The 18,701-nt window shown below is 35.3% G+C and overlaps 1 long non-coding RNA gene across 1 annotated transcript; it reads left to right on the top strand.

The window, feature by feature from the left end:
* Positions 1–1,685: 1,685 nt before the first annotated feature.
* LOC125345766 lies at positions 1,686–14,998 on the top strand. The gene is made up of 3 exons (XR_007209790.1): positions 1,686–1,931; positions 9,309–9,314; positions 14,987–14,998. It is a non-coding gene; the product is annotated as an uncharacterized LOC125345766 (long non-coding RNA).
* The last annotated feature ends 3,703 nt before the right edge of the window (positions 14,999–18,701 follow it).

The raw sequence follows: 18,701 nt of genomic DNA, 5'->3' as shown, positions 1-18,701 counted from the left end.
TCTTACAGGTTTGTCTTCCCAGGTCAGCTTCACACAAGCATCCTCAAATCTCAGCCTCTTAAATAGCTACGAGTATAGATGTTTACCATCAGCATCTAGCCTTAGCTGCCAACATTTCTGTAGAAAAATGGATCTGTGTTTGTACTAGTTGAGGTATTTAATAAGTTCAGGTTTTATATTTGTTTTGTCACTTGAAAAATCAGAAATGTAGGTAAGAGAGGAAGTCATTACTAAAAGTGGATCTGTGGGAGAAAGATTAAAGGGGGATGATTACTGCCTAGTATGGCCTTGTGGCCTGGTTCTGATTCACCATTCCCTCATTCAGTGATTCTGTGCCCAAAGTTTTCAGTGTGGCTCAGTTGATCCATTTGTCCAGATTCAAGCAATTGTTTACAAAACAGTTAAAACTCAAGAAGATGACAAAACTCACTCATATTTTATAAATCAATATTTCTTCAAAGTAGCTTTTATTATAAACATGAATTATATCACCATGGTAGAGGTTGAATTTTTCCCCAGTAAACTGTAAATTATTTCTTTTTTAAAATGTCATTTTCGCACATTCTTGGAGACAAGACCATTTCTAACTTGAATTATGTCCTTGTGCAAGTTCCATGTTGTTCTAAATCACTGCTATGTTCTAGTATTCCTTAGTAATTACAACAGAAAGACTGGAAGAAAACTTTTATTCTAAGTGAACCCTTTAATCTGGTCATAATAATGCCCTTAGTATAAGAGATAAACATCTATTTTATATGAAATCCCTTTTGGACATTTATCAATAGTAAATCTTATTTTAGAATCATCAGGATGTTGTGGCATAGGGTAATTACTTTGATGTTAAATAAAATGAGATAAAAGCTTCTGACTCAGGCTCAGTTAGGTATATATGGGCTTTTTAATTAACTCATGTTCCATTTAAATCAAACAGTCTTTATCATTACGCTGACATTGCAAAAAGTGAATGTTCCATAATTCACACATTTGTTATTCAATTTGTTTTTTCCAAAATATTTTTCCCAAATATATTTGTAAAATATAAATTTTACTCTCTTATAGACTTTCTTAAATAAAGGTATTATTTGATCTTAAAATGGAAATGCATGTTATTATTGTGTTCTGAATTTCAAACTTCTACTTTTTAATGTTTATTGGTATTGCAGTGTCAATATTCAGAGAGGTGACAGTTACACGAATCAGGTAATGAGTGATGAGTACAATTCCTTTTGGTCCATGTCTCCCTTTCAATTGCTTTATCTAGAGTTTTCCCTCTTGTCCCTACCAACAGCATATGAGTTTGTTTCCACATGGTGCCCAGTGAGCTCCACTACTTCAGTTGTTCATCCTTGTTCCACCCTTTATGTGCCCTGCCATACTATTCCAATTACAAAGTAACAAGACAAAAGGAAAAGAAAACTAATATAGAAACACTGGTAACTAAAAATATGCCTTGTTTCCTTTTCTTGGAGTTTATTTCACAGAATATTTTTAATAAATATTTATTTATTTTCATATTTATTATATGATGTAGAAAGGGGTTACAGTTTCATACCTAAGGCTGTGTGTACATTTCCTGTTCAACTTGTTACATCCTCCCTTATTTTCACCCTTCTCCCTCCATTTTCCCTCCCTCCCCCCCAACACGAGTTGTTCAGTTAGATTACACCAAATGGTTTTGCAAGTATTGCTTTTGGAGTCATTTGTCTTTTTATCCTTTTTCTCTGGATTTTGATATTCACTTTCCCTTCCCTAGTTCTAATACATGTATATACAGTATACAGGGTACTCAGATGAGATACAGTGATAGCGGGGACACAACTACAGGAAAGGGATAGAAGAGGAACAACAACAACAACAATAACTATGGCTTCACATGGCTTGTTGAAAATAATTACAACAATGATATAACACTCGTTTCCATAACATGGAGTGTCATGGCTTCCACAAATAGATAAATGAACTCCAACAGAAGGAAAAAGAGTCCTATAAAAAGACAACTTCCCAGATAAAAGTTCTAGGAGATAGCACTCAGAACCAAATTAATGAAGTAAAGAAGTCCATACAGGAACTAAGAGAAAATTATAGCAAAGATATGGAAGCCATCAAAAAAGACCAGTTAGAAGGAAGGGAGATATGAAATCAAGTAGCTAGCCTACAGAGAAGACTAGATGAAGCAGAGGATCAAATCTAAGGAACTGAAGATTCCCTAGACTTTATGGAGAAAGAACAAAAAATAATAAAAACCATAAGCAAAACAGATGGCTTCAGGAGCTCCAAGCTACAATCAGGAAGCTCAATTTAAGACTAATAGACATCAAGGAAAACATAGAGAAAGAAGTTAATGGAGTAGGCAATATGTTTAATAGAATAATAGCAGAGAATGTCCCAAATATCCAGAAGGATAGGCCTATCCAGATACAAGAAGTATTTAGAACCTCAAACAGACCAGACCAGAATAGGACATCCCACTGACACATTGTAATCCGAACAGGATCAATAAAGACCAAGGAAAGAATCCTTGCTGGTAGGGGGAATAAAACAACCACATGTTTCACAGAATATTATTTCATATGATAATCTGTATATAGTCATCAAGCCATTTTCACCACTCCTATGCATATGTTCCCTATGACCTCAGTATGTGAGTGACCACAGCCTGCATAATTTATCATGTCCCAGTGTGTGTGTGTGTGTGTGTGTGTGTGTGTGTGTGTATGAGTGTATGTGTGTGTATGAGTGTATCATTCAGTGTGTGTTTACTTGCAGATTTATAGACAAATTCTAGTTACCACTGGGAAATTATGCAGCCTATGTTTCTTTGGCTTTGGCTTACCTCACTTAATATAATTTTTTCCAAGTCTTTTCATAGCATTTTGAATGGTACAATATCATTCTTTCTGTTCAATGAGTAGTATTTCATATACATTTCTTGATCCATTTGTACATGGAAGGATATCTAGGTTAATTCCATATCTTGGCTCTGGTAAACATGCAATGGACATGGCTGTGCTGGTGGCTTTTGTGTGGCCTGGTTTGTGCCCCATTGTATAAATGCCAAGGAGTGTGGTTGCTTAGTAATATTGAAGCACTGTGTTTAGTCTTTTAAGGAACCTCCATATTGCTTTCCAGAGTGTTTGAACAACTTCATATCCCAACCAACAGTGCAATAGAGTTTCTTTGGGACACATCCCTGCCAGCATTTGTTATTGTTGGTTTTCCTGATAATGGCCATTCTAAATGGAGTGTGAATGATATTTTGATTTGCATTTCTTATGTGGCCAAAGATGTTGACCACTTCTTCATAGGTCTATTAGCCATTCTTTTTTCTTCCTCTGAGAAGTTACTCTGTAAACAATTTATTGATTTTTTTTTTAGTTTTTGAAGGTTTGATTTGTGAGGGTTTAATTTTTTGAGCTCTAAGTATATTTTAGATATGAGGAGGCCCTTGTCAGATGTATGGCAAGTGAACATTTTCTTCCATTCCATGGCATTTGTATATATCTCACTAGCTGTGTCCTTTGTTATGCAGAAGCTCTGCAATTTGGTACAACCCCATTTATCAAGTCTTTGATTTGTTGAGATTCTGGATCTTTGTTTGGGAAGTTTATCCCTGTGTCTGGAAGGCCTAGGGTTTCCCCTAACTCTTTCTGTAATATTTTCACAGTATCTAGCCTCACATTGAAAAACACAGGTTGGAAGAAAGACATAATCTTCGACAAATGGTGCTGGCAAAATTGGCTATCTGTGTGTAGGAAACTGAAGCTAGATATGCCTATGTCATCTTGCACCAGAATCAACTCTAAACGCATTAGTATTTTTATGACAGTAAAAAAATCCCTGCATCACAGTTAACTGAGGACCAGGGACAGTCACATATAGGAATATATTCAATCATGTACCTCCAGACTAAAATAATTATTCATTAACAACACTAAAAAGTCATTCTACTCTGTAATTACTAAGCTCTAAAGCCTTAAATCCATCAAATATTTTCATTTTTAACCATTACCATGGCATCATTTATGTTGTGTTGATTGTATAAAAAAATGAGGGAAAAGGCAGGCAATTCAAGAACTACAAAAATGCCAAGGTTAGTTATTCTCAAGTTCTTTAGTCTGGAATTTTGCAGCAAATCTGAAAGTAAATTGTCCACCCATGATTCACAAATATTCACACAAAGGGCGCAGACTTCCATTCTCTTCTACTGAGTCTTATTATTTCCCTACAAAGACTCTGTATATGCTAACACACACGATCAGGAATGCTTTAATATGACGAATATAAGCACATTCTCAATCGAATATTCAACACAAACCACAAGTTTAGTAAGTCCAACCTCATTGGCTCACATTAGTATTTAACCTGAAAACTTTTTCATATCTGTGGAGCTGTCCAAGTAAAATAATGAACCCCATTACTAATGGGCAAGTTCATAATTTGTGAGGTTAGCGTGCTCATTCTATCACTCTGAATCATTTCAGTACCCGACTTCACATAGAAGAAGGAATGCATGGAATCTCTTCTTTTTCACTCTTCAGCTTTGAGAGGCCTATTTCCTTTACTATTTCTCCTTCACAATCATTTACTAACAAACATACCCACGGCTTGGTATGTTAACTGAAGAGATGACTAATGAAATCTAAATACTCATAAAAGGAAAATTCCCATGAACTAGATAAACACAAGAATTACAAATGTGATGAATAGAAATAAGATGCTACAGAAATTGATATTGCCAAGCGTATCATTTCAGCTACATTTTAATACTCGTAACAATTACTTAGAATCAGCAACGTTGCAGAGCTAATCAACAGCATCTGTTCATCTTCACAGCTGTTTTCCTGGGGAAAAATACCGCTCTCCTCCCCACTCAGCTCCAGACACACTGTGATTGTAATGAACACCTATCTTGATGAGGAATACAGCCTAACATCTCAAAGAAAATTCAAATGGAGGTCCATTTGAAATTCAGAGATACAGAATTACCAAAGGAATCTCTCTTATGGTTTCATTTTGATCCATGCTAGTTTATTTCATGTTAGAATAAACTCACTATTCGCTTTCACGTACTCCTCCAAACTTGGTAGAAAATAAAATGAGATTATAAATAATGTCATCAGACATGCCCTTAGGATACTATTCCATTAAGTATTTCATTTCTTTCTTCCTTTATCCATTAGAAGAAAGTACATGTTCCTTATCCAGATGGAAATATATGAGTATGCACACTGTTATTCAATGAAACAGAATAAATGAGGTGAAAGAGAACATACAAAAGTAAAATTGAGTATATCAAATTGTACTAAAGTATTAAGATAATACTTTGCAAATAGAACCAACCTAGCAAGGAAGTTGAAAAGTTGATTTTAAAAAATATAACCCTGAAACAATATCCAAATGGAAATCTTATTAAAAGAAGGGGTCTAGAAGATGGAGAGAAGAGTCTTGGGATATAGATAAGAGTAGAATTGCCTTTTTAAAGTGAAATACATTAATAATAAAGGGAAAGCTAAAAAGGGAAAGAGAAAAAGTGTGCCTTACCTCTAGTGTGCTGAGAGATTGGGGTTTCTACTAAGAAAACCATAAGACCATATATCATTTGATATATGACAAGGAAGGAGATAAAGGATTTTTCTTTCAAGGTAGTTCTCCAAAATGTGTGTGTGTGTGTGTGTGTGTGTGTGTGTGTGTGTGTGTGTGTGTGAGAGAGAGAGAGAGAGAGACAGACAGACAGACAGACAGACTCAGAGAAACAGAGACAGATAGAGACAGAGGGACAGAGACAGAGAGACAGAAACAGAGAGAGTTATGTTCTTCATATCACCTATGAAAATCTCTTGATGCTAACTTCTGGATTTTCCACATCTTTACTCCCATGTTCTATTCTGTAGTCTTTTTATTTACTTTTTTGCTTTTTACAATATAATTTTATTGATACAGTTAAGCAGTTGCACAGACAGGCTATAATTTCACACATCAGGTAACAAAGGTCAGTCTTCTCAGGCTCTGTAGTCTTTATAAGGACTACTCTGGACATTGACCTATTGTATATAGAGGAGTGAGTCTCCTTTTTATGTATCTAGTCACAAAGTGCCAGGTCCCATACACTCTACAACTATTTCTTCCATCCCTAACTCAGGTTCCTCTAATTTACATCAGCTCCAGATCCAAAGATTTCTCTTACTCTTCTTTAATTCCTCAAATCCACTTACAACTCTGAGAATTTTTAGCATTATCAGAAACTTCCAATTTTATTTTGATCAATATTGTTTTCTACATTAAAAATTGCCAGTGCTCTAACTTTCGCTTCCTGGAATTCTGCATGGTCTGACATTAATGTAATTTCCCAACCAAATTTCTCAAACCCCAAGTTTTGTGTGATTTTCTATAACTTTCTCTATTTAGCCTTCAGCAATGCTCTCACCCTGTGGAGAGTTTAATTATGCAAGATGCATTTTTTAATTCAGTCCCTGGTATTGCACATAATAAGAAAAGCTACCACTTATTGAGTACTTGCTATATATGTTGTTCCTAGGAGTTTTAATTCATAACAGTGCTCTGTGTGGGGTCTATTAGGAGTTTCATTTCACGAATAAAAAGTTAAGGTTGAGTACATCACATATTCTGTAGTGGCAGAGCACAGCTTTCCCAAAATATGTAGTCTGTCTCTAGATAACTTTTTCTGAACAGAGAAGCCATTTCCTAGTATATAGCTCTCTGGTTGCACTTGGCTCATCACGTTTCCTAATTTACATATACAACTTCTCTTCACAAGATAGATTTTTTTTTCTATTGATGGCAGAGTTATTAATTGTTCTGATTTTTTTTATATTTTCTTTTGATTTTTGTCTTCCATATAAAATCTAATGTGTTATTAGCAGAAACTCATGGATTTCTACGAATTGGAGTGTCTACTGAGGTCCTAGCAAGTTGACTCTGGAAAACAAACACTCTTCCTAAACACTGCAAAGGAGAATACTAAGGCTAAATAATTCTTCCTATAAAGTATTTTGACTAACATCTGTGTGTGGGGGGGGATGTGTAGGTACTGCGTTTATAGCAGTTGGTCATATTTTAGAGCACAAATATCTAGAATCAGAAATATTTTAATCCTGCAACTCTAAACTTATTATCAAGGGTGGACTCTCTGGAGCCAAATGGGTGATTTCTCATCACCTCTTTCTTCCTTCTCTGCAGTCTCTATGCTGGACAACTCATTCACCTATTTATAACTCTTTTGATCAGCCATACATTTTCACATTTTTGATAAAAAGTTATTTCTTTCCTTCCTGTTTCATGGGCTAAATTTTCAAGATAACTATGACCGTGTTGTCATTTCCCCCCCATGGAGATTTTTATTTTATATTTCTGAAGTTCCTACGCTCCCTAAATTGACAATACAATGTATTTGGAAACTTGTAGTCATGTTCAAACTGTATGAAGTAAAACAGTCACACAAAACATCCAAACAAAAAAAAGACCCTGTCAACAAACAATAAAAATTTCAAGAAGAAAAGTTGCATTCATCACATAAGAAATCCTGGGATGTGCTGCTCAGAGTGTCACCCAGAAATTGCCTTAGGAAAATCTGCTGGAAGGAAAAGGTTGGGTTATAAATATCATCAGCTAGATGTATTGGGATCAGATTGGACTGAACCCCAAAAGGAATAAAAAGATCTTTCACATGTGTAAGGTGGTTTCTGCTTTACTAAGAATTTGAACTCAATTTCACAGAGACTCTATGTACTCTATGTACTCCTATGCACTGTTACTATGTACTGCACAAACAGTGATCAGCCTTCATCTTACCTGATGCTCCTCAGAGCTATCATGTTTCCTCATTCCTTGGAATGTCTTTGCAAACTTTTCCTTTACATACAGCATCTTACCTTGATATTCCTTAAACACATTTGTCCAAATTGTTCAAGTTTGTCTCCCATTCACACTGCCTTCATTCTTCTTCCAAAACAAGGATTTCAATCTTTTGTTAGAAATGGAAAATAGTTTTTAGTGAAAAGTTGCATGAAACTATGTACAAGACAATCTTTACTGCCAGTCTTGCTGTTATTTTGTTTTGTTTTGTTTTTGTTTCTTGTCACACATTGCTGGAGGCTTCAATGGATAGAATTGGGCTGACTTTGGTCTGGAGGCTCTTCCTTCTCTATATGGCTCATCTCACTTTGGTGTCTTGGCAGACCCAACAAGGAAAGATAGAGCTTGTGATTTTCCCTGTAGCTAGGGCATATGAACCGCAGACCATCTGTTCTGCTAATTCTATTAAGCAAACCCATTCATTACTGGGGACAAGTCAGAGATTCATCTGTTAATGAAAGAAGGCCCAGTGTCTCATTGTAAAGGAAGCAGATTGATAGTTTCATAATCTACCACAACCACATTAAATTTCAATGTTTTGGCGAGGTGCCTCCTTTTTTTTTTTTTTTGAGTCAATGCTGCAAGTGGGCAAAAATCACTATATGAATTAATCCCAGGACATTGTTACAGTTTCATGATATGTATTTACTATTATCCAGAAATATTTTCAGTTTTAGCCATAAGTTATCTCTTCCAACCCTCTTAGGGGTAAAATTGACCCACTTATATCCATACAACTACTCACCCACTAGGACAGCAAAACCTACTTTAGCCATGTGAAGTTCTACTTCATGAGTTCAGACTTCAATACTTATAGATATACCATAGTAAATATTGAAGAACAGAATGCTAAATTTTGTCTTGAATAGGTGTGTATTGAGAAAAATGACAATATTTGTGGTGCAAGTTAATCACAAATCACAAAATCAGTGCATTTTTTTTGCCAGTCCTGGGGCTTGAACCCAGGGCCTGAGCACTGTCCTTGGCTTCTTTTTGCTCAAGGCTAGCACTCTGCCACTTGAGCCATAGTGCTGCTTCTGGCCTTTTCTACGTATGTGGTGTTGAAGAATTGAACCCAGGGCTTCATGTATATGAGGCAAGCACTCTATCATTAGGCCATATGCCCAGCCCATCAGTACATTAAAAAAAAAAAAGGAAATAGCAGAATCAAGATACCTAGCATAGAAAAAAAGGAGGAAGGCTTGAAGCCAAAATCTATTGATTTTATACTTACCTCTGACAATTATTAGTTGTGAACAGTGAGTAAAAATGTTATCTTTTCTTGGTCAGTGTTTATTACTGAATAGGAAAGAATAGGTTGGTAGAAAATAATTTTTACAGTTACTTCCAGCAAGTAGTAGACTCATCTAGGAAAGTTGATATGGGAATATAAAAATGCCGTATGTTTAATGTTTTTCAGAAATAAAACAAAACAGGCATTTGTTGTTTAACGGATAAATATTTAAAAACACTTTTCATAGATATATTTTACTCATGCATTCTTTAAAACTTCATTTCTTTTACACATTCCAAGGAAAGAGAATTATTCTATAACAGATACCCATCTGTTGCTTCTTTTATACTTCATTGCAGTAACATATTTCCATAACTGTGTTACAATCATCCTCTAGTAAACAGTAATAAAATTACCATTTGGGATGGCTGTAATGGAAAGAAGTGAAATAGGCACAAATACGATGAATGTTAATGTAAAAACATCATGATCAAGTCATTAAATATTATTAACTTTAAGGTTAACTCATTAACTATTATTAACTTGCTTGGTGACCAGCTTACAGACTGTATTTCAATTTTGTCTGTAACTTGCTCCTCAACGAGAAGTGTTGTCTTTGGCTAGGAATGCTGACTCTTAAATGAATCATTTCTAATTCCCTCATGATGAAAGTTGCATGGCAACAGCCACATATCATTACTACATCGGTACCACATGATTTCACCTCTGAGTCTCTGTCACATACTCACCACTTGACCCAAACTAGAGAGTTGTCCAAAGAGGTTTCATTCAATGTTAGTCTGTGAGTACAGTGCTTTTTGTATTTTAGTTTTTATTAACAAGGTGATGTACAGAAGGGTTGCAGTTATATACATAAGGTAGTGAATACATTTCCTATCAAACTTGTTACCTCCTCCTTCATTTTCCTTTCACCTTCCCTCCTCTCATCCCCCTACCCACTTGTACAGTTGGTTTACTATACGTATTGTATGTATTGCTGTTCCACTGGTTCTCCTTTTACCCTTTGTGTCAACTTTTTAATGTACCCCTTCCCTTCCCTGATTCAGACAAACATATACATTACCCAGGGTACCAAAATCAAATACAGTGCCAACAGGGGCTAAACCATAGGGAAGATAAACAAAATAAAAAGAAATAATTTCACATAGTACATTAAAAATAATAATTATAAATGGCTTGTTTCTATAACTTGGAGTTCAATTTCACTTTGCTTAATCCGTGTCCCTTAAGAAGTATCTGTGAGTGTCTAACTTGGAGTTCAATTTCACTTTGCTTAATCCGTGTCCCTTAAGAAGTATCTGTGAGTGTCTGCAAGATTTTCATCTTGCCACAAAAATGATTATAGTTTAGACTCTTAATTTAAAAAGTAAGCATTAATAAAAAAGGAGAAATAAGATTCTAAAGTAATTAAAATGAGACAGAATCAATTCTAACATCTCTTTATATATCATATTTAAGTATCTCTAAACTTAGATTTGTTGCCAGCCTTTTAAGAACTTTGGGATATATTCCTTTCTCTTTCAATTCTTTTCTTCCTGGGCATTATGTGGGACAAACAGTTTTCCAACTCTTTTTGATTTGATGCAGTTGTTATGGGTGCGGGGGGGGAGGGGGGGCTGCTACTATAGCTCAAAATATTACTAAATGATCGACAATGTAATTTTTGCACACTAACAACATAAAAAGTATCATTTACATAAACATTGTGGAAAAGGCATAGTCTTCCCAACTGATATAAATATTTCATTCTTACAACTGTAGCACAGTTTCATGAGAAACAAAGACATCACTTTCTTCCCTCTTTTTGCAGTGTTGTATATTGAACCCAGGGCCTTGTGAGCACTAGGAGAGAGGACAACCACCAATCAACATCCCAGGCTGCATCTTTCAGAATAGCTATCAGGTTGGCCTTGAAATCTCAGTCCTCACTAGCATTTTAGCCCACATAGTGCTAGGATTACAGTCTTGCCCACCATACCCCACACTTTCTTCATTTTTTGATAAGAAAGTCAAGCCTTTGTTATATCAACTACCTTCCTACAATTTAATGCCCTGTCAAATGCGGGTGAGAACTGGGAATATGTGAATTGCCATGGCAATTGTTTATTCTGTGAGTTACTCATGGGAACTCGATGCTACTAATTATTCTTAAAACCTTGATCTGTGTATTCTCATATTCACATCAAAATAGTGTAACTGCTAAAATACAATCCTGATTTGAGATAACAATTGGGTAACAATACTTGGGCTTAAAATCCCATTAACACCAGGCAGAAGGGGCTCCAGCCTGTAATCTTAGCTATTCATGAGGCTGAAATCTGAGGATTACCATTCAAACCAACACAAGTAACTACTTAAAAGGTAGTAGTGGAGTTATGGCTCAAGTGGTAGATTGCTAGCCCTAAGATTAAAGAAAAAAAAAAAAGAAAAGAAAAGAAAACACAGAGGCAGCACATAGACACCTAGTTCCTGAGTTCAAGTCCCTGGATTGGAAAACAAAAACAAAAAAGCAAATATAATTATTGTTTTAAAAATAATTTGGTTGACAATGCCTAACGTATGAAACTGTAACCTCTCTGTACATCAGTTTGATAATAAAACTTTGAAAAAAATAATAATTTGGTTGAGATTCATGATCAATACATTACAGTAATATCAGATATAATACTTATCTATCTTTCTAACTTCTCTCTTTCTCTTTGTCTCTGTGTGTGTTTGTCTCTGTCTGTCTCTCTCTATGTATATATACATATATAATATTCCTCATATACATATGAAGAAAAAGACACAAAGAAACAACTTCAAACTAAACTACCACACTGAACAATTAGGACTCATAGATTACTATGAGGAAGAAACTCAACAAACTCTTCCAGCTCACTCCTACTTCTGTAGAGATCCAATTTGGAAGGATATTTGTTTTTCAAATTTGTGTGGGATTGTACTTGTTCTCTGTTTTTTTTTTGTTTTTTGTTTTTTTTTTTTTTTTTTTTTTGGCCAGTCCTGGGCCTTGGACTCAGGGCCTGAGCACTGTCCCTGGCTTCCTTTTGCTCAAGGCTAGCACTCTGCCACTTGAGCCACAGCGCCACTTCTGGCCGTTTTCTGTATACGTGGTGCTGGGGAATCGAACTCAGGGCCTCATGTATACGAGGCAAGCTCTCTTGCCACTAGGCCATATCCCCAAGCCCTCTGTTGTTTTTTTTTCAAGTATAAAAAGTCTTCCAATGTTATCTAGTCACAAATAGTCTCGGTTTATTCATTGATCTATCCAGGCACTTGTCATAATCTAATCCTCAGTGTAAATCAAGTGTCTTCTGATAGTGTTGTCACAGATATAAGGACTCACTAGCTTTTCTACTTTCCCTCTTACCTAATACTACTACTGTTCCTCAATGTTGTTTTAGACAATGCTGATTCAAATCTGTACCAAGTAAATTTTGGCATAGGAGACATATAAACACATATACATACATGTTTATGTATGTATGTATATATGTGTGTATGCATGTATATATGTACATATGTACACACAACATACATATATATGTATGTATATATATATGCAATTCCATTCTGGAAATAGAACTTTAGTATCAGACAGTACAGAGAATTTTAGCATCTGCCAGTACAGAAGTTCATAAACATACATGCATGATTTTGGTATATGGAGTAGTCTATTGAAAGGGAGTGAAAGCACATAAACATAGGTACACTCACATCATTGTATATATGAATTACATATGTTTAAATTAAGCAAGAATTAAATTTACATACATATGAATTAATTACTACATATGAATAAAATATACATGTAAATAGGAATTTTAATAAAAAAACTATATGCATAACCATAAAAATAAATGATTCCACAATAAAAAGGAAAATTTTAGTGTTAAAATGGGATAGGCAAATAAGAAAAATAACAATAAGACACCAGAATCCTTGAGAAAGATAACTAAAACATTTGACTTATTGGAAAAATATACACAGGAATATATATATGCATATTATAATCTCATAATTTTAAAGTTAGGACATTACATTATCAAATATACAATACTGAAGAGTATGATAAAATGCATGCACTAGTGCTAAGTATGATTAAATTTTGTCTACATTTCTATCTATAAAATCCAAAAAATGGTAAGGTTGATGACTATTTTTTAATTTGCTTTCTATTTTCAGAGAAAATAATTAAATTACTCCATTGTACATCTTATGCATGTAAACACTGAAATTCTATAATGAAACTATCATTCCTGAAAGCTTATTTTCTCATGTAAACAAAGAATTTTATGAAAAAGTAATTGACTGTTTTAAACCATTCATGTGTCCTATAAACTAGGCTCACTGTGACAGGAATCGAACCCTGTAATTCCATAAATGTTTAGTTATACAAAGGCCCTAGCTGCTGAAATAATTGGAAAGACACATCAAAAACTCTGTCTTAGACATAGTAAAGCTAAAAATCATGAACAAATAAGAAAACTAATAAGGAATCATCACTTTCACAAGCCACTCTCTATAATAGAGTCAATAAAAATATGTACTTTTGCTGGAGACTGGTGGTTTACTTCTTTAATCTTAACTACTTAGGAGGCTGACATTAAAGATTGAGGTTTGAAGCTAGCCAAGGCAGAACAGTCCCTGAAACTCTTCTTTTTTTTTTTTTTTTTTTTGGTCTCTTCTTTTTTTGGTACTGGGAAACATGCACTTGCTAGGCAAGTGCTTTGCCACTGAGCTGCATCCCAGCCCTCCCTGAAACTCTTATGACCAATTAATAGAAAAAAGCCATAAGTAATGCTGTGGTTCAAGTGATAGAGTTCCAGCCTTGAGCATAAAAAAAAAAAAAAAATTTAAGGACAGCATCCAGGCCCTAAATGCAAGAGACCAGAACTCTCTTTGTGCGTGTGTGTGTGTGTGTGTGTGTGTGTGTGTGTGTGTGTGTGTGTAGAAAGGGCATATACATACAGTATATATTGTAAATTTTGTTGTGAATAAATTGTATGACTACAAATCCCTTTGAAGTTTATCTGCCCAGAGGTGCAGAAAGAAATCCTATACTTAGCAATTACTTGATAATTGCAAAAATGCAGGTAAGATCTTTATATCCTGGAAGAACAATAGAATTAATGTGAAGAGAAGCTTTGCAAAATTTGCCTATGAAAGGCTCTCAGACTCAACTGAAAAGGTCAATGTGTGCTGACTTCAGTCAAGTCACACAGTTCCACCCATATTAAAAGCTGCTTATTGTACATTTTTCACTTCTGTAAATATATAGATGGAGATAATAATTATTCTTTAATTGAGAGTTTATTGGTTTACTAAGAGAAAATCATTTATTTTTTCTGATATTTACAAACTTCTATTATTTCAAAATGAAGTGCTATCTATACTACAAAAAAATTCTTATATTAAAAGACAATTGTTGAGGGCTGGGAATGTGGCTTAGCAGAGTGCTTGCCTAGCATGCATGAAGCCCAGGGTTTGATTTCTCAGCACCACATAAACAGAAAAAGCCAAAAGTAGTGCTGTGGCTCAAGTGGCAGAGTGCTAGCCTTGAGCAAAAAGAAGCCAGGGACAGTGGTCAGGCCCTGAGTCCAAGACACAGGCAATCCATCCATCAATCAATAAACAAATAAAATAAAAGACAGCTCTTGAAATAAAACCTTGTCAATGATGATTTATATTGTTTCATTTGAGTATTTTGTCTACAGAAACTTATATAAAGTTATCTTTACTTTTTAGCCAAACTACACATCTGCTGCATTTGGATTTGTTCAGTGCAAATTAACATAAAATATTTAAAAATAATTTCATTTTAGATACAATCTCATGGTAATTTTCTTAACTAAGCAGTGCTTAGCATTGAACCTTTTATTACTGAGTAATCACAAATATTTCTGTTGAACAATTACTTTTTTATTGTTTTCATGAGTGTGTGTGTGTGTGTGTGTGTGTGTGTGTGTGTGTGTGTGTGTGAGTTCTTATGCTTGAACTCAGCAGGGCCTGGGTACTGTCCCTGAGCATTTTTTTGCTCAAGTCTAGTGTTCTACTACTTCATGTTATTTCCAGTGGTTTATTAGATATACATGTCTCATGAACTTTCCTGTTCAGGGTTGGCTTCAACCACAATCTCCGTATCTCAGCTTCCTGGGCAGCTATAGGATTACAGGTGTGAGCCATTAGCTCCTGCTACTTGCATTTTTTTTTTTTTTTTTTTTTTACAATATTAGTGCTTGGCGTTAGGACTTTGTGCTTACTAGACAGATGCTCCACCACATGAAAAAGTTTTACCACCTTTTTAACCTTTTGTTTATTTTTCAGTTCTCAAGTTTTAGATCTGAACAAAATGTAAACTATGATGCTCCTACCTAAAGGCCTCACATGCAGTCATATGGACAAGGCCGCAACACTTTGCCCAGTTGATTAGTTAAGCTGGATGCTTCCTAACATTTTTCCTATTGACTAGCTTCAAACCACAGTCTTACCAAGTCCTCCTCCCATGTTTCTGTGATTACAAGCTCAAGTCACTGATTCTGGTCTTTAAGAACTAATTTCTAATGAGCAATTTTATAATCACTTGCAATTCATTGTTTATTTTCATTTTACAACTTCTTTATTATTTTAACAATATTGTTTTCTTGCCTTTCAAATATAGAAGTGTTATTGGAATTTCATTAATTATAATGACACAAAATTTTCACTTGAAAGCATTATATAACTACAAAGTGAGACAATATAAAACCAAGTAACAGTATTTTATATATTATGGAGAGTTATGTCAAGATTATATGATCAGTAAACATATAAAGTTTTAGAAGAATTTTGCATATAATAATAACTCACAAATATTCTAGTGTTCCTATCATAAAGTTAATTATACAATAAAACAAAAGAAGAAGTATCCAAAAAAGTGAAATTTTAATAGCCTAACCTGTTTTTATTACTGTAGTTTTCTGCAAATAGATGATTCACATCAGTTCAATATTGTTGTTTATATACTTATTTTTTGTCTTTCTTTTTTAATGTGCAGTACCTGGGCTAGAACTCAGTGCCTAGGCACTGTCTCTTATCTTTTCTCTCAAAGTTGGTGCACTACCACCCAGCCTGTAAAGCCTCCATTTTTGGTGACTAATTGAAGTGTTTCCTGCTTGGGCTAGCTTTAAACCTAGAGCTTCAGATCTCAGTCTCCTGTATAGCTAGGATTACAGGTGTGAACCACATACCTATTTGCCTTTACTGGAGGAAATAAAACCTCACATGGCTAGTAACTTGATCAAAATTATATTAATAATAAATAATGAAACAAGCTTAAGCTTCATTCTGTGTCTGTATAGCACATGCTCTACAACAGATGCCTATATTGAATCTGTAGCAGAAGTAAACAATATTGTCCCTTCTCCCAAGGCACACACAGAAGAGATGGACATAATAAAAAATAATGTTTCAGAAACACAGCATGTTGCCTCTATAGCATTATAAAAAGGTGAATTCATCTCCAGGGATTATAAAACATCATGAAAAGAAAAGAGGCAATTACTTTGTGACCTGAAGCCTGGTCTGGATACAGTAGATGGGAGACTTACAGGACAATACAGGCAGAGCAATGAGCAGATGAGTGGAAAGAATCATATGACATTATCAAGCTGCAATAAGTTTGGCCTAAAGCAGCCTCAGTCCTCAAACAATAAACACAGCCCAGGGTGGCTTCTGTATGTTTATAGTAAGCTATAGTCTTGCTTCATGTACAAGAGAGTAATAAACAAATACCACAATATACTGTTGTAGCTGAGTAATTGAAGCTTAGGGAAGCAGAATAGCTGACTCCACAGTCCACTGGGGGCTGCCAAATTACGGCTTGTAAGTCAGATACAAAACCATCAAATGATGTCTGTCTTCTAGTTCCTAGCTTTCTGATTATAAAAGCAGTGTACCACATTGCTGGAAAGTTGTTCTAAGCCATCTATGTCTGGAATGTTGACTGTTCCTGGAGTCCTTTTCTTGGTCCAGGAAACTATTTATGTGTGTATCATCTATCTATCTATCTATCTATCTATCTATCTATCTATCTATCTATCTATCTATCTATCTATCTATCTATCTATCTATCTATCTGTCTGTCTGTCTGTCTGTCTGTTTGTCTGTCTGTCTGTCTATCTACCTATCTATCCACCCTTGAATTCAGGGCCTGCCTGGGAACTTTCCCTGAGCTTCTTTCGCTCAAGGCTAGCATGTTACCACTTGAGTCACAGTGCCACTTCTGGCTTTTTCTGTTTATGTGATATTAAGGAATTGAACCCAGGACTTCATTAACGCTAGGCAAGCACTGTACTACTAAGCCACATTCCCATCCCATAAATGTTTATTTTTAACAGGGTTGGTTCAATCAGCAAGAATGGAAGGAAAACTTTATGATCCCATGAGGAAATGAGTATATTGAGCAATAATTGGTGGCAGGTGGGTAGTTTGGTAAGTGTATGTGCTTCTCTTGGATCTCACTGCCACTTGGCTTGTACTCAGAACCCTTTGAGTTTATTTAAACTACTATTTTTGTTCTTTTCTGTTCTTTTTCATTCCTAGTGCACTAAATTGGATTCAGTTTAGGGGCCTTATTGTGGTGAGATGAAACAGAAAATGAAATGAGGAGAGAGCTGAATTATAATTGCCTTGGAGAAATACTTTTGACATTTATGAAATCAACAACAACAATGTGTGTGTACATGTGAATGTGCATGTTTTGTTTGTTTGGTTTTTGAAACTGGGCTTTGTTTTTCTAGAAAAACATTATCATTTAACTGGGCACTGGTGGCTTATGATGTAATCCTAGTTACTCAGGAGGCTGAGACCTGAAAAATTGAAATTTGAAGGCAGCCCTGCTAGAAAACTTTGATACACCCCATCTGCAAAATAAGTAGCAAAAAGCTGGCCTGGGAGCACTAGCATAGGCAATAAATTTGCAAAATAAATAGCAATAGCTGGCCTAGGGCAATAGCCTGGCTAAACAAGCTGAATGAGTTGAAGGCACTGAGTTCAAACTCCAGAAATGGCATTAAAAAGGAGAAAAAGGAAAACATTATCATTTAAACTGAGATGATAAATAATATATTTTTTATGATATTTATATAATACACAGAGTGAAAACTTTTCTGAGTATAATTGCCTTAACGGTACTTTTAAAAAAAAACCTAGAGACCACACACCATTCTTAACAAAATTCACTGAAAAGCAAAACAGTACTAGAATATAATCTCAATGAAACCTGAGAGAGGCAGGGCTGCTGTACGATGTTCAGGAACATGTACTAGAACCTCCCTCCCATAGACCACCTGCCAGTGCCTAGAGCTCCACAGGAGGGTGCTTGTCCCAGTGATTAGGCGATGTCTCAGCCACACTGATCGCCACAAATGTGACACTCCTTGGCTGCAAGGATCTTGCTGTTTCATAATCTGGAGGTGAGTTCAACTTTGTCATCCCCACAGCCTGTCAAGCAGATTCATTTAGCACAGCTTCAGGGAAAGCAAGCACCGTGCCTGGCTCAGCCAGCCATGGAGCTACACAATGACCTTCCTGT

Source organism: Perognathus longimembris, chromosome 2 (assembly GCF_023159225.1).
Source record: "Perognathus longimembris pacificus isolate PPM17 chromosome 2, ASM2315922v1, whole genome shotgun sequence".
Lineage (NCBI taxonomy): Eukaryota > Metazoa > Chordata > Mammalia > Rodentia > Heteromyidae > Perognathus > Perognathus longimembris.
Note: the sequence above shows the minus strand (reverse complement) of the source record. Positions and strands in the feature narration are given on the sequence as shown.